Genomic DNA, 5,487 nt, shown 5'->3' with positions numbered 1-5,487 from the left:
TTATTGACTGGGCGCCAACTCTCAGTTAGGTCCTGTGTGGTACATGGGATGCAAAGACGAAGAGGGCAAGGCCCTTGCTCTCCAGGAACTCACGAAGGGAGACAGAGAATTAAACTCAAGTACAAAATGGTGAAGCAGGGCAGTGACAGGAACATGCACCAGATGAGACAGGAATGCAAAGGACTCTTCTGGCTGCAAGAGATGAAATCCCAAAGTGTACAAGCTTAGGCCAAAAACTTATGGGCTCATAGAACCAAAAGGAGGGAGGGAAGAGCAGAGGGAGGATGTGGGTAGAGAGAATTCGTGAACAAAGGCAGGGAGGTGAGAAACAGCCTGGCGTGAGTGGAGAGCCATGAGAGTTGGTGTAGCAGGGGCGTAAAGCACAGGGGATGGAGCAGCAAGAAGATGGAGGAGCCCAGGGCCATGTGCTCTACTCAAAACCCATACTCAATAGCAATTCTTGTAGGGTTGGGAAGATGGCAACGGGGTGGGTAGGCAGACTCAATGTCTGCGTTTCCCTGCTTCCTTACAAACAGAACCACAATTCTATTGGAGGTTGGATGCAAGTGAGATGCTGGAGGTATGGCTTAAATGCCAGGACGGGGCAGGTGAATCATCCTTAGGCAATGGGAAGCCGTGGAGGGAGAGAAGAAGTTATCAGACAGAGGAATGCAGAGGTGAGATTTGGGTTTTGACGGGGTCGTGTTGACTGTGGCATGGAGGATAAATTAGAGAGGGGCAAGACTGCAGCCAAGAAGTCCCACTAGGAGATTGTTTCACTCATGCAGACGGGATTGTGGTATTGTGCACAGGGAGGGTACCATGAACGTGACCAGACAGGCTGTATCAGAAAACAGTGAGGAGCTGAAATTGGCACGCTTGTGATTGACTGGGTGATGGTAGTGGGAAGTGTGAAGGACAACTCCCTGGTTTCTGATGGAGGCAACTGGGGTGGCATGCACCATTTACTGAGCTGGGTTATGCAGGAAGAGCAGATTGGAGGGAGATGGTCAATTCAGTTTGGGACACACTGAGTTTGGAGGACTTGTGAACATTCTGGTGGACGTGGCCAGGAGTCAGTTGAATATTTGGGTCCAGCACTCCACAGAGAGGTCTAATATGGAAAGGGAAATACAGGGGCCATCAGAATGTAGAAGGACATTGATGATGGAAACCATGGGAGTGGATGAGACCCCCCTAGGGAAAGTACCTAAGGCAGCAATCCTCAACGAGATATTCATCGGGTGGTGTAGCTCCTGGGACAGTGTTCAGAATCACCAGGGAGGCTTTTCCAAAACTGCATACCCCACCCTCAATTCCAGTAAATACCCCAGGGAATGTGACTCAGGGGAACACTGTTACCGATGAGGAGGTGACCTCAGGTACAAAGAAATCTGAGAGTGTGAGTGAGAAGAAAAGGGGGTCAAGATAGGCACAGAGAGCAAAGAAAGAATAGTCCAAGAAGGAGGCCGAGAAGGAGGAGAGGTTTGAGGAGATGGAGGAGAGTGAGGTTCCCTGGGTGTTGGGATAGAGCAGTGGTTCTCTAGTGTGTACCAGAGGTGCTCATGAGAAATACACATCCCTGCCTTTCACCATGCTGGCACAGTAGGGCCCTAGAATCTGTTTGGTAAATCGTTATCCAGGTACCACCCATGGGGTAGAGAAGTTCATTTAGATGGGCATGGTCAACAGGCTCACGCCAGCATTGGGGGCTGGGTCCAGTAAACTAAAGACTGAAGGGTCTATTGGATTCCACTCTTCAGGAGGTCACTGGTAACCATGGAGGAGGAAATTTCAGTGGTGTCGTGGGAGTGGAAGCCAGATTGCAGTGGGCTGAAGAGTGAATGGGAGGTGAGAAAGAGAAGACAGCAACTGCGGACCCCTTTTGGAAGAAATTTGGATGAGAGGCAGAGGCGAGAGCATCCTCCCCCTCAAAGGCTACCTTCCGTCTCCTGGAGAAAGTTGGCAAAGAGGATTAAGAAAATCTGGAGGCTGAGTCAGACATTCCACGGACCATCAGAATGCATCAGGGAGGCATCTTGAGAACCAGCAAGGACCTAGCACGCTTCAAGCTGCCAAGTCTCAGAACCAAGCCCACTGTGCCTGCCTCCTGTCTACCCACTCCAAATCCAATCCACCATCTTCACCACCAGAGTGATCTTTCCATAACACAAATGTGACCACGTTTTGAAACCCTCCAACAGCTACTTTGCCCATTCTTATCTCACCCCAGGGAGCACTCAAGTCCCTGAACCTGGCATTCAAAACCCTTCTGACTACTTTCCTACTTCCTTCAGCATCCTCACCCCCATCACCTCCCACCTACACCTACATTCTACCCTCCACCCAGACCCCATAGAGCCACCCGCAGTTCCCCAGTGAAACATGTTGTCCCACCCTCACTTAGCCCCTGGGGTCATCTTGGACTCAGCGAACTCAAGTACCACACTCCGAGAGTTAGTTACTCCTTCCTTGGAGAGAACCAGAATCTTGCCCACACCTCTACCATAGCATTGGTAGAATGAATTATTCGGTATCCATTTGTTCATATGGCTGTCTGTCCACTGGACTGTGCCATCCATGGGATCAAGGTCCTCATCTTACTCTTCTCTGAATCACTAGCACCTGGCTAGAGCCAAGCTCCCAGTAGATGCTGTAACTGCCCAATGGGTTCACCTCGCCCGCTGCCTAGACAGAGCTGATGTATCAAGACAGGGAAATCGCAATGGAGAAAGGTAATTCACACAGAGCCAGCTGTATGGGAGACAGTTTTATTATTACTCAAATTACTCAAACAGAGGTGCAGCGGTGAGATTTGGGTTTTGGCAGGGTCATGTTGACTGTGGTACGGAGGATAAATTAGAGAGGGGCAAGACTGCAGCTAGGGAATCCCACTAGGAGATTGCACTCATGCAGATGGGATCGTGGTGTTGTGCACATGGAGCGTGCCACGAACATGGCCAGAAAGGCTGCATCAGGAAACAGTGAAGAGTTGAAATTGGCACACTTGTGATTGACTGGAAGTAGGCGATGGTAGTGGGAAGTGTGAAGGACAACTCCCTGGTTTCTGATGGAGGCAACTGAGCGGGGGGGATGGCACCATTTACTAGAATGGGGAATGCAGGGAGAGCAGATTGGAGGGAGATGATCAATTCAGTTTGCGACACACTGAGTTTGAAGGGCTTGTGGGACATTCTGATGGACATGGCTGGCCAGGAAGCAGTTGAATATGCTCCCAGGCATTTGGGGATAGGAGGTTTTAAAGATAATTTTGTGGTAGGGGCTTGGCAAGCGAGAAGTGCTGACTGGTCAGGTCGAAGATGGAATCCTGGGGATTGAAGTGAGGTTTCCTCGCTGTCTTCTCTTCCACGGTGGGATCACAGAACTGTTTGAGCCAAATTACTAGTCTGGGTGGTGTCAGCTGATCCATCGAGTGCAGAGTCAGCAAAATATCTCAAGCACGGATCTTAGGTTCTACAATAGTGATGTTATCTCCAGGGGCAATTTGGGGAGGTTCAGACTGTGGCAGCCAGAGGCTGCTGTGTGACCCCCTAAACCATAATTTCTAATTTTGTAGCTAATTTGTTAGTCTTACAAAGGCAGACTGGTCCCAAGGGGCAGGATGGTTTTTTTTTTTTTTTTTTTTTGGAAAAGGGCTACTATCAATTTTGTTTCAGAGTGAAACTATAAACTAAATTCCTTCCCAAGGTTCGTTGGGCCTATGCCTCAGAATGAACAAGGACAGCTTAAAGGCTAGAGAGGCAAGATGGAGTTGGGTTAGCTCTGATGTCTTTCACTGTCATAATTTCCTCAGTTATAATTTTGGGAAAGGCGGTTTCAATGCCAGTAAATGTGGCAATGGGGTTTCACCCCAAGTACTCATCACAATAATAAAAGGTTTAAACTACGGAGTACCCAACTGACCCTTTGATCCACCAATCAAATAATAGAATCTGCCAGTTCTTCCCCTTTCCGCTTTTCCTTCTCCCCAGTTGCACCAGTACTTTCAGATTAATTTTCCCTCCCAAGGGGAAGAAAAGGCAGGCTCTGGACAACGTGTCTTAAATTAGATGGTACAAATGTCTCCCAGTGACTAGGGCTAGGTGACCATAGGGTGTGGAACAGAGGAAGGAGCCCCGGATTCCTTCTCCAGGGTGATTACCTCCATCCTTTATCAAGTTACTTAACCTTTCTAAACTTTAGTTCAGATAGGATGACGAATATTATTATTACCTAAAAGTTTTACTGTAGTGAGAATCAAGTGAGATATTAATTGTAAAGCCCTACATAAATGCTAGTTATTATTAAGCTTTCCCAGACCCCAATAACGTGGTGACTAAGTGTCACGACACCAACAACTTGCATTTGTTATTTAAAGTGACTAAAAGAAACTCCCAAGGCAGTGCCACTTTTCGAAGTTTGTTTCCCTAAAAAAAAAAAAACTTTAATGTTCCCCCTGCTCCTCCGGCAAGCTTAAGACAACTATAAGTGAAGTCCCGCCTCCCTGGCCTCTAAACCACGCCCTTTTCCGTGCGAACGCCTGACTTGTTAGGGCCTTTTACACTGATTGGCACCTTTATTCACCAATAAAAAGTGAAATTCCCGTCAACGTCCGGTGAGGGGGCAGGACTTCCTTGCTGGTTGCTAAGACACTCTTGTTTCGCTCCTTGACAACCCTGGCGGGGGTGCGCTGGCTGCGGCCCCGGCTTCGGCCCCCGCGGGAGCAGGTGAGGCCCCGGGGTGCGGCGGGCAGCCAGGCGGGGAGGGCCGGCCCGGAGGGAGGGCGGGGGGCAACGCCGGGCGGAAGAGGCCTCGCCCGCCGCGGAGGCCCCACCGTCTGCTGTTCCCTAGCCCTAGGTCTTCTCACCCTCCACCCCCACCATCACCCCCACTTCGGGACTTGTGAGCTCTGTCGTGACGGGTTTGCCATTGCGATTCTGCCGGCGGCTCTTCCCCACCCACCCGAGGCCTGTCCAGCTTCGCGCTCCCGCGTCCTCCCTTAGCCGACTCCCTCCACCACCTTGAACCCCCACTTTTCACGGAGTAATTCCCTCTCCCTCGGCTGGGCCTGGGGTTGCCATCACGTCAGCTCAGACGCTCTTGGCTTGGACTGTTGGCGACGTACCGGGATTCCGGGCTGGTCATTTCACCTCTTTGGGCCTCAGTTTCCCCATCTGTAAACGAGAAGTTGGGTTGAGTGATCTCCAAGGCCTCTTCCACTCTGACGTTCTAGGCTGTCGTGGTTCTCCGACCCAACTTTAGGCTTCCGAGAGGATATGCTCCCCAGTGGAAGATACCGTGTGTAGTGAAAATAACTTGGCAAACCTAATTCGGATTCCTAGTCTCAAGACCTACCCTCCCTGCGCTCTCATCTGTCCATATGTAAAATCAGTATACGATGGGTGCATCTCCTTTGGGAATTCTGAGGCTACTAGGAAGTGCAGAGTCCCGTCCAGTATAGATTCAACATTTGTTAGTTTCCTTCCT

General features: G+C 50.1%; 1 protein-coding gene across 1 annotated transcript in view; it reads left to right on the top strand.

Annotated features, from left to right (window-relative positions):
• Positions 1-4,596: 4,596 nt before the first annotated feature.
• The window catches only part of DNAL4 (dynein axonemal light chain 4), a 14,359-nt gene continuing 13,468 nt past the window's right edge, over positions 4,597-5,487 (top strand). Inside the window, exon 1 of the mRNA XM_017509030.2 lies at positions 4,597-4,727. The gene's annotated coding sequence lies outside the window, so the exon portion shown is untranslated. The remainder of the gene's footprint in view (positions 4,728-5,487) is intronic.

This window comes from Cebus imitator, unplaced genomic scaffold (assembly GCF_001604975.1).
Source record: "Cebus imitator isolate Cc_AM_T3 unplaced genomic scaffold, Cebus_imitator-1.0 Scaffold404, whole genome shotgun sequence".
NCBI classification, from domain to species: Eukaryota; Metazoa; Chordata; class Mammalia; order Primates; family Cebidae; genus Cebus; species Cebus imitator.
Note: the sequence above shows the minus strand (reverse complement) of the source record. Positions and strands in the feature narration are given on the sequence as shown.